Here is a 10927-nt window from a genome sequence, read left to right as displayed (position 1 = left end):
AGAGAGAGATTGGGAGAAGAGAGGGAGAGAGAGAGATTGGGAGAAGAGAGGGAGAGAGAGAGATTGGGAGAAGAGAGGGAGAGAGAGAGATTGGGAGAAGAGAGGGAGAGAGAGAGATTGGGAGAAGAGAGGGAGAGAGAGAGATTGGGAGAAGAGAGGGAGAGAGAGAGATTGGGAGAAGAGAGGGAGAGAGAGAGATTGGGAGAAGAGAGGGAGAGAGAGAGATTGGGAGAAGAGAGGGAGAGAGAGAGATTAGGAGAAGAGAGGGAGAGAGAGAGATTGGGAGAAGAGAGGGAGAGAGAGAGATTGGGAGAAGAGAGGGAGAGAGAGATTGGGAGAAGAGAGGGAGAGAGAGAGAGATTGGGAGAAGAGAGGGAGAGAGAGAGATTGGGAGAAGAGAGGGAGAGAGAGAGATTGGGAGAAGAGAGGGAGAGAGAGAGATTGGGAGAAGAGAGGGAGAGAGAGAGATTGGGAGAAGAGAGGAGAGAGAGAGATTGGGAGAAGAGAGGAAGAGAGAGATTGGGAGAAGAGAGGGGAGAGAGAGATGGGAGAAGAGAGGGAGAGAGAGATTGGGAGAAGAGAGGAGAAGAGAGAGATTGGGAGAAGAGAGGGAGAGAGAGAGATTGGGAGAAGAGAGGGAGAGAGAGAGATTGGGAGAAGAGAGGGAGAGAGAGAGATTGGGAGAAGAGAGGAGAGAGAGAGATTGGGAGAAGAGAGGGAGAGAGAGAGATTGGGAGAAGAGAGGGAGAGAGAGAGATTGGGAGAAGAGAGGAGAGAGAGAGAGAGATTGGGAGAAGAGAGGGAGAGAGAGAGAGATTGGGAGAGAAGAGAGGGAGAGAGAGAGATTGGGAGAAGAGAGGGAGAGAGAGAGAGATTGGGAGAAGAGAGGGAGAGAGAGAGAGGATTGGGAGAAGAGAGGAGAGAGAAAGAGAGATTGGGAGAAGAGAGGGAGAGAGAGAGATTGGGAGAAGAGAGGAGAGAGAGAGATTGGGAGAAGAGAGGGAGAGAGAGAGATTGGGAGAAGAGAGGGAGAGAGAGAGATTGGGAGAAGAGAGGGAGAGAGAGAGATTGGGAGAAGAGAGCGAGAGAGATTGGGAGAAGAGAGCGAGAGAGATTGGGAGAAGAGAGAGAAAAAAATAGAGGAAACTATGCACGCTCTCCCACTCTGTCTACAGAGAGCTATAATTTGTGGGTGATTTTAGAGCCAACATGAGTAAACTTGTCAGTACCAAAATTAAGAGAATAGCAAAAAGAGATCGGCGAGGAAGATGAAAACTTTTTTCATTCAGAACGCAAAAAAATGTATTATGCAAAGTCTTTGAAAATTGATTATTTAGAAAGTAGGACTTTTAATATCAAGAAAAGACAAAAGAGAATGCGCAGGGGATTTATAAGAAACAGATTTGGAATAACAAATGGGTAGCTTAGAAGATGAGGGACAAACTGGGACATAAAATATCAAGACAAGATTGGGGGAGGGAGACAAAATCTATTTAAAAAAAAAGAAAAAAAGAAAGCAAGAAAAAAAAAACCGATTCAGAAGAAAAAAAAAAAACAGGTTGTAACATGCCATGTTGAGGTTTGAACCCATGTCTAAGACACCATTTTATTTTTGTGGCAGTTACCAAGCAACAAATAATACTGGGCATTTTGTGTTCAAACAAGAGATACAGCCACTACATAATAAGATTGGTTTAAAAGATAATGTATGAAACACACACTTCAATCTGCATGGACACATACTTGGATGCACACAAAGTGTTTTAAAAGAAATTGTCATCCTTTTTATATGATAACTCTTATTCGTGTTGCTTTGTTGTTATAGTAATTGTCTTTTAGTTGGAGACATCAGTTTAATTGAAAGCAGGAGGAAAGTTGAAGGATGCAATTAATTAATGAAGTAATGAGAGTGATAGGATACAATAACAGAAAAGACAATATCAACAACAACATTTTTTTCCCTTCTCAAACTATCACGCTGCACACCCCTTCCCCATGTATTATCTATAATTCTTTTGCGAGTTAAAAAAAATAAAAATAAGAGGTGAACCTGCCAAGATGGGCGGAGACGCACTCAATGACTTGTCCAGATTCAGATAAGATGAATTAGAAATGGCAAAGACGAGACGGCTGAATGCAATACGAAAAGAAGTGACCATTTGGGTATTGTTTTTCTTTGAGGACACACACACAGATATATATATAGATTTATATATATATATATATATATATATATATATATATATATATATATATAAAGAGAGAGAGAATGGGGAAAGGAGGCGATAAAAATAATCTTTTCTCGGGGGGGGGGGCGAAAAGCATTTCTTAGAATAATCTCTGATCATAATATAAATTTAAAATAAAAAAAAATTTTTTTTTTCAGATGCGTGAAAGAAGCAGGTTAAATAGATGCATCTTACGTAGATAAAACAATTCTGAAGAACATTTTACTTGCAGTATGTAAGTTAAGTTTAAAATGGAATTTATCATAAGTCTTCAGTAAGGAGAAAGTGGAAAATTCCGTGAGAATTTCCAAACCTAAATTCTACTTTATCTAAAACTCAAGATGTGGGTACATACATTATAATTACAATGAATATTTATTTTTTTGTTTTTACTTAATATTGAAAATAATTATATATTTCAATAATGAAATATCTGAGAATTTAATTATAATTGATAAAAATGATAAATAATACTAATACTGAATGCGGAGACTAATACACTTGAACTACAGTTGCAAGTCCGACATATAAAAAAAAAACAAAAGAAACAACTTTTTTTTTCTTTTACAAGGTGGTCACCACATATCAAGGGCCAGAAGCCACTCGGGGATAAGGGTTATTGCGTGTACAGTACGTTAGTGTGGGTATTTGATAAAGTGTCTTAAGGGGTTGGTTCTTCAGGAATTTGTTTATGTTGGACTTGAATACATCCAAGTTGTAGTCAGGTGGGAAACAGGCAAACAGAAGAGAGTTCCAGTCGTGCACTTCTGAGAAAGAAGCTTTGCTCATGGAATCTACGTTTTGGTTTTGGCACAGATAAAGAGTGGGGGAAAGTTTTGACAGTGGTTTCATCTAGACGGGTGCTTTTTTGTCAAAGATTGGCGAGGGGGAACCAGGAATTGGTGCTCAGACGAGCACTTGCCAGGGAAGTAACGATAAAACAAAGACAGGCTCGCAACGTCTCCTGTGGGAGAGAGGTTGCAGGGAAGAGAAAATAGCATCTCCCAATAAGCCACAAAGTCTATTTTATACTCTGTCTCATCAAAACATAGAGCTTCCCCTAGACAAGAGCCAAGATCAGAAGAGAGAGAATCAGAGAGAACTTTGTCATTTACGGCCTTTGATGTGTTGCCATAGATGGTCGTGTTATCAGCATAGATGTCAACGAATGATTTACGTATGTGATTTGGGAGATCATTGATGTAGATCAGGAAGAGAGTTGGGACCAGGATGGAACCCTAAGGGACTCTGGCATTAATACTGAGGGCCTCTTATTTCTGCCCATCAACCACTACTCTTCTGTGTTAAAAAAGCTTCAACCAGAACTTGCTCCCATACTTACAAAACTGTTTAAGTGTTGCCTTAAGGAGAAGTGCTTTCCGACTCCCTGGAAAACCTCATCAGTATGCCCTGTATTTAAGAATTCAGGTGATAAGTCATCTCCCTCTCAGTACAGACCAATAAGTCTCCTGTGTGTCATGAGTAAGTTGTTGGAATTCATATTAAATAAAGAAATAGTCAACCACCTCAGCAGGAATAACCTTAGTGACACGCAATATGGTTTCCGTTATGCAAGATCTACAGTAGATGTGCTAACGGTTATATCTCATAGGATTAGTGAATCTCTTGACAAAGACTTCCTTTCTAGGGCAATTGCTCTTGACATATCAAAGGCCTTCGACAAGGTATGGCATAAGGGTCTACTTCACAAGATTTTCAGCTACGGTATAACTGGAAATGTTTTCTCAATCATTAAATCATTTCTCTCCGATAGGCTCATAAGTAGTGGTTGATGGACAACACTCAGGCCTGCAGTATTAATGCTGGAGTCCCTCAGCGGTCCATCCTGGGCCCAACTCTCTTCCTGATCTACATCAATGATCTCCCTAAACACATACTTAAACCATTCGTTGACATCTATGCTGATGACACAACCATTTATGGCAACACATCAAAGGCTGTAAATGACAAAGTTCTCCCTGATTCTCTCTCCTCTGATCTTGAGCGCGTGGTTCAGTGGGGGGGAAGACGTGGCTGGTTACCTTTAATGCATCTAAAACCAAACTCCTATCTTTACATCATCAACGCTCTGATCCCCATCTGGCATCAATTGAAATGGATGGCTCTCGTCTAGGAGAAGCCCCATGTTTTGACAAGCTTCTGGGTTTGTCCTTTACTCCTGATCTGAAATGGAACACGTACATCAAGTCTGTTGCCAAGGTCACTGGAAAGATGGGATCCTTCTACTGCGCCAGAAGATATCTCACTACTGATGCAATTCTCTATCTATATAAAAGCCAAGTACATCCAAGGATAGAATACTGCTTCCATATCTGGGCAGGAGCTGCTAAAAATAGCCTATCCTGCCTTGACAGAGTGCAAAATAGACTTTGTGGCTTAATGGGGGATGCCCTTTTCTCTACCCTGCAACCCATCTCCCATAGAAGAGACGTTGCGAGCCTATCCTTGTTTTATCGTTATTTCCATGGCAGGTGCTCGTCTGAACTCCAATCTCTGGTCCCCTCTCGCCAATCTTTCACAAGAAACACCCGTCTAGCTGAATCCACTGTCAAAAATTTTCACCACTCTTTATCTGTGCCTAAATCAAAACAGATTCTATGAACAAAGCTTCTTAGAAGTGCACGCCTGTGGAACTGTTCCACATGCCTGCTTCCACCTGACTACAACCTGGATGTCTTCAAGTCAAACACAAATTCCTTATGAATGGCCCCCTTAAGTAAACACTTCATTCATTAAATCTCCCTTTAAATCAGCACTTTTCTAGGGGGGGGGAGCAAAAACCGTCCTCTCATGACAAAGTCGCTTCTACGCATGCGTTATACGACGTCGTAACCTGATTTAGTTTAAAGATAAAAAAAATGACCTAATTTCGTGTACGTCGTGTTGGATCAGTTGGTTAGAGCGCTGGGTCATTATCTAAACGTTTTAGGTTTGAATCGTGGTGCGAGATGTCTTTTTTTTTGATTTTTTAAAATTTAAACATTGAAGCAGGGTTATTTAAACCATTTTTCACGTAACGTTCGTTTTTCTGTTTTTTTTTTTGTTTTTTTTTTTTTTTACTTCGCTTATTCTTAGGTTTTCATTAACACCTCCCACCGACCACCCACACCCAAAAACACCCGGAGGTTTATTTCAGCCATTTTTCTCGTGTTTGTTTTCTTTTTTTTGGTTTTTATTTTTCAGATTTTTTAAAGTTTTAACATTCGTTTTTCTGTTTTTATTTTTCCAATTTTTACATTTAATATCGTTCGTTTACCTTATGTTTTTTTTTTTTTTTTAAGTTTTAACTTTTTATATAATATTTAATTTTTATTTAATATTTAAGCATATTTACTTCGCTTATTCTTATGTTTTGATTACCCCCCCCCCCGTTTGCCTTACGTTAGTTTTTTTCGATTTTTTAAAGTTTTTACTTCGCTTATTCTCATGTTTTGATTACCCCCCCACCTCACCGCCTGAGCACACACATCTCTAAACACCCGGGCAATGCCAGGTACCCCCCCACCGCTAGTATATATATATATATATATATATATATATATATATAAAAGCAAAAATGTTAGTGTGTGTGTACACTTTTTGTATATGTCAGTAAAAGGCTTTTTTCGGGGGGGGGGGGGGGCTTTGTTGGGTCACGCCTTAAAACTTATATACTGTCTAAATCATAATATATATGAGTTAAGAATGGGGGTCGTATCTATCTTTAATTTGCCCGACTTTTACGCACTATTTTCGAGTATTTTTTTTTTTTTTTCAATTGCCGCGTCTTTGTTTCGCTTTTCAGTATAAAAAAGCAAAACTGAATCGTATCAGCAGTTACCCAGCAAAGCAATGATGGACGTTTGGTCAATGTCAGTTTTCACCGTCATATCAGACAATTGCTTTCATTATGGGGGAGCTGGTTTTCCCCAACACGGGGAAACAAAACCAGACAAAGTTGGGTAAACAAACTGAAAAGAACTATCCCGCATTAAAAGAATTTGACCTCATTAAACACGCACTTAAAAACTGCAGAATAGCGTGATGTGTGACTTCAATTTGGACTCATTCACTTTTTAATCGCTATATTTAACGTGTTACATTACTTCTGTTATCATAGCGCATGTGTTTCGCATCAGTCTATTGGCCTCAAGACTCCAGGTTTCAGCCTACCTGCCACCATCGCCCCCCCCCTTTTTTAAAAAGATTTTTTTTTTTCCATTTTTAAAATCGTTTTTTTGTTTTATTTATATATTTAAACAGGGTAAAGTTTCCTTCTTGTTCTGGTTAACCCCCCCCCTTCATCCCAAACACACACACACACCTACAAACATCCAGACAATGCCAGGTACTCCCGCTAGTCTATTATATAAATATCACCTGTCTGTTTAAATGTATGTATGTTTTTATGTCTGCCTAAAATTTTCAACAGAGGCGACAGATTTTCACGAAATTGGTATCATCTTGAAGCTCTACCCTTCGGCTGACAAATATCGAAAACTTGGTTAAAAACATTATTTCCTTCACCCTCAACTGGGCACTTTTCTACAAAGGGGGGGGCGCTTTTTTCATCGATATTTTCAAAAGTCATCACCTCCATTCGATTGACTAGCTTTAATTTAAACTTTCGCCACTTCCGGTTTTGTGATGGACGCAACAACCAAGACGTTACTTTTTTTTTTCTTTTCCACATTCTTTTCCTACATCGGGATACGGGTTAAAGCCTGCCTACTACCACTTTTTTTTTTTTTTTTTTTCTTACTCAACACAAACCTCCAAACACCTGGGTAACGCCAGGCACCCAGGATAGTCAGTCAATAAATAACAAAACAAGGATACATTCATTTCAATTATAACAACTATATTCATTCCAAAAAGAACAAATTGCATCATATCAGACAAATAAAAAAAAGCAATCGTTTATTACATTACACCCCCTCCCGGCTAAGAGTGAATTTGTTTCATTAATAAAGTTTGACTTGTTGCCGATTTTTTGTTTGTATAATCAAGAGATTCCTGGCTCAACATTAATTCATAAGATAGTGTTATTCCAAAGTTTAATCACCTAAAATATTTATGAAATAAACATGAAGCAAATACAAAATACCATTGTAAAAAAAGGTTTTGATGTCATCGCAAAGCTTACCTTACACAACAAATTTCTGAAAAAGTAATTTGAATTAGCTTCATTCCTATCCAGAATCTCATTAATGCTATTTTGTTTTTACAAAACGGCTATTCTTGTATTCCATAAAAAACAAAACTAGGAGCAGACATGTTGCATAGGACAGACAACGCTGGAAAATATTGGAGCTAGACAAAACCAGATATAAATCAGATTGCAGGCGATGACATCAATCCTACATTTCGATCAAAAAATCAGGATCATGAAATAAAAAAATATTTTAACAAGAATAAAATTGCTAAAACTATTTCAAATTGAATATCAAAATAAAAGAGCAATTAGATTCCGATCAAGGAATGTGAGGTGATGTAAATATAAGTAATAAACAAAGGCAGTCAGTCAGACAGAAAAAAGAGAAGAGTAGATACTTCTCCTGTCACCGCCACATACCACGCTATACTGACAAGAACTCTCATCATACAACTATGTGTAAAATAAATAAAACTTTAATTTAACAAGTTGTTTGGTTACAAAAACCACGGTCATCAGAGTACATATACTGTGGCACACATTTTGTAAAAGTGAGAACCATAAAATACGTGAACAACAATAGTACAATAATTTCCATTGGAAATTTGCAGTAGATAACAGAAAAACAGTAGCATTAAGCTATGCAAAATTACAACCCAGTGTTACAGATGGCATAAGGAATAGGTATTAAAAACTGAATAATACATTTTCCTCGACTTAGCAGTTTCTTCTAAATAAACCTTCTAGAAATAAGATGGCTACCATATTTTTTATTATTCACTTTTTAATACCTATTCCTTATGCCATATATACATATATATAAAATAGTTTTTTCCTCAATGCATTCAGGCATTATAGCTTTAGAACCAAAATCTTCAGATGATAATGTTTCGCCATCCAATTTTCTAAGAAATTTACAAAAATTGTGTTCATTTCATTTTTCTTTTTTTTTTTTTCAAACTTACATTTTCCTCGACTTAGCAGTTTCTTCTAAATAAACCTTCTAGAAATAAGGTGGCTACTATATTTTCTAAGTTTGAAAAAAAAGAAAAAAAAAGAAAAATGAAATGAACACAATTTCTGTAAATTTCTTAGAAAATTGGATGGCGAAACATTAGCATATGAAGGTTTTGGTTCTAAAGCTATAATGCCTCAATGTATTGAAGAAAAAACTATTTTTATATATAAGAAAATAGGAAATAAATTTTGTTTATTAGTTATAGAAAATGAATTGCTGTAAGTTAAACATGTTAAAATAACTTCATCGCAAAAACTATGAAAAGAAAAACAGAAAAAAAGATTTTAAAAAAATCAAGAATCACGTAAAAAAAAAAAAAAAAAAAAAAAAAAAAAAAAATGGCATCATACTAAAATTATTGCTTGCGGTCAGCATCGGGTTCTGTTGATAGCATAAAATACAAAAAAACTTAAAGCAGAAATAATTATACTCAACATATTTAGTGAATTAAGTTATTAAAATTCCTGTTTGATGATGCAACAGAAATAGTGTTAGTGCGTAGATATTGAAGAAAGATATGGCAAGATAGTTTTATACAAAATCGTTCAAGGTGCAAAAAGAAAATAATTTAGTAGACAGTTGATTGAAGTTGGATGTTAAGAATGGGTTCAAATATAATTCTTTGTAGTCTATCATATTTATTTAGTTATAATAAGCCTTACCTAGATTTCGACTGGATTATAGTAATTACGAGCAACACAGGAGTAAACACACCAAGGAACAGACGTACGTGTGTATATATTATATAATTAAGTCTGTCGGATGTTTCAAGTTGGATTTAAATAGTTGTCGAACAAATCGATAGTTGATTTTGCCTAGCCAATGAATTATAGTCAATTTCTATCCATTATTTTTTTACCACACAAAAGAGAATGCACCTTGTTTCAGTTTCTTAAAAAAAAAAAAAAAAAAAAGAAAAAAAAAAAGCATTCCAATTTGAAAAACTAATAAAACGGAGACATTTTTCAATCATAACCAAAAAATAAAAAAATTGTAAAATTGTTTATGGCATTAAGACAAATATATCTATAGTCAAGTTGATCAGATTCTTTTGTGGGTCAAAAATAGCAATCGATCTCACAACTTGATATCTAATTCTGCCTAGCCAATTTTTATTTATTTATCAAGTACTATATTCTTTAAAAAAAAAAAAAAAAGTGTGTGTGTATGTGGGGAGGGATTTAAAAATTAATTCCAGTTAGGACTGAAAAAAGGCATTTTTTTAAATTTAATTATAACCTACAAGAGACGTTTCAAAATAATGTCTCCTATTTCTTTAATCTGCCCAAATGGATCAGAAGGGATTACAAATTGCATTGTTATGATGATTGAACTTATGCATTTATGACTTGAAAGTTTCATCTCTTGTGTGTATGTTAATGGTGTGAGACTAAGAACACAACTTTTGTCATGGACGCGTATCAGAAGCAGAGATGCATCATTGAATTCCTCCATGCAGAAAAAATTGAACTGATCAACATTCATCGGCGCCTGAAATGGGTTCATCGATTTTAGAGTGATGACAGACGTAAGTAACAACGCACGCTTTGGACTTTTATAACAAATGCATCACTCAATGCTAGTAAAAGTGCATTGAAAATGGTGGCGATCATGTAGAAAAAATTTTAGAGCACAAAATGGCACTCGTTTTAATGGTACCACTCTGGTCTTTGTAGCTTTTCAATGTTTTAGTTTTGGCGTTATAAAATAAGCCTTACTTTCGGAATGAATTTCATAAAAAAGCAAATATCAGCTTAAGTCATTAATAAAAAAAACAAAAACAAAAAAAAAACTGCTCTATTATAACTATCATAGAATATATATTTCAGGGGGACCTGACGTTGCCCTGGATTGAATGAGGATCTATGAATCTTCCACACTTCCAGTATTTTTTCAGTGAAATTGTCCATTTTTAGTGATTTCTACAGTGCCTGTCTCCTATGAAAGAACCTATTATTGATTTTTGAGCCCTTTTGCTTATGCCATTATAGAACTTCTCAAATACACTGGTGATGTTAGGCTGTATAAGGGTGTTAACTTTGGTCAAAATCAAACTGCTCTTTCTTTTATCAGATTATTTAATTAATGATACTTATCAGAGGCATTCTGGTATAAAACATATCTAAGAAATGTTAAGTACATTTGTGTGAAATTTAAAAAATTTCGTTTTGGTATCCATAGTGAACAACTCCATACACACACAAAGACAAAAGTGCCATAAATATATATATATATATATATATATATATATATATATATATATATATATATATATATATATAAACAGGCTCTTCCAGTCTATGGATACTCATGAAGGGCTGTCTGCGCATGTAATTTTGTGGTAGAAGGTGCACAATCTCCAACCACACCTCTCCTGAGTCATTGTTAAATACCAGTGGCAAGTGAAGTGTATGTACAGGACGACTGGAAACAAATGCCGAGATAAGCAGAGACCACATAAAGCACCTAGAATTCCCAAATGGTCACCTGCCTGGTACTAACCAGGCTCAACATTGCTTAACTTCG

General features: G+C 36.1%; 1 protein-coding gene across 2 annotated transcripts in view; it reads right to left on the bottom strand.

The window, feature by feature from the left end:
* The window catches only part of LOC145278076 (DNA-directed RNA polymerases I, II, and III subunit RPABC3-like), a 358089-nt gene that overhangs the window by 82899 nt on the left and 264263 nt on the right, over nt 1–10927 (bottom strand). The gene's annotated exons all lie outside the window — the stretch shown is intronic.

This window comes from Euprymna scolopes, chromosome 6 (assembly GCF_053919585.1).
Source record: "Euprymna scolopes isolate OS-2025 chromosome 6, ASM5391958v1, whole genome shotgun sequence".
Taxonomy (NCBI): domain Eukaryota; kingdom Metazoa; phylum Mollusca; class Cephalopoda; order Sepiida; family Sepiolidae; genus Euprymna; species Euprymna scolopes.
Note: the sequence above shows the minus strand (reverse complement) of the source record. Positions and strands in the feature narration are given on the sequence as shown.